Below are 437 nucleotides of genomic sequence, written 5' to 3' on the forward strand. Positions count from 1 at the left end.
GAACTGGTCAGGCCATTGGACTAGATGGTCATTGTAGGTCCCTTCCAACTGAAATAGTCTAGTCTATTCTTATAAACAGTTCTCTCTCATATGTACATATTTAGGTATGCATGTAGATATATATATACTATTGCACTTTAGTTCTCACTATTTATAAAGCCTTTCGTATCTATAGATATATTTATAGATACATATCTCTATATACACAAAACCTTTATAAAGGTTCAGTAGGACACAGACTGGAAGATATTTGTGAAAAGTGTGTTTCTTCCCCCAATTTGAAAGTCTCAAAAAGCATTTAAATTGTTTTTAGACAGATGTAGGTATCGTACATATTAATCATTGATGAGTCACCATTCATAAATTAAAAGTCAATGAAATTAAACGGTTAGTGACTCCTTACAGTTGACCTATGGGGTTCAATTAAGGACATTACT

The sequence above is a fragment of the Fulmarus glacialis genome, unplaced genomic scaffold, assembly GCF_000690835.1.
Source record: "Fulmarus glacialis isolate BGI_N327 unplaced genomic scaffold, ASM69083v1 scaffold13429, whole genome shotgun sequence".
In the NCBI taxonomy this organism is placed as follows: Eukaryota; Metazoa; Chordata; class Aves; order Procellariiformes; family Procellariidae; genus Fulmarus; species Fulmarus glacialis.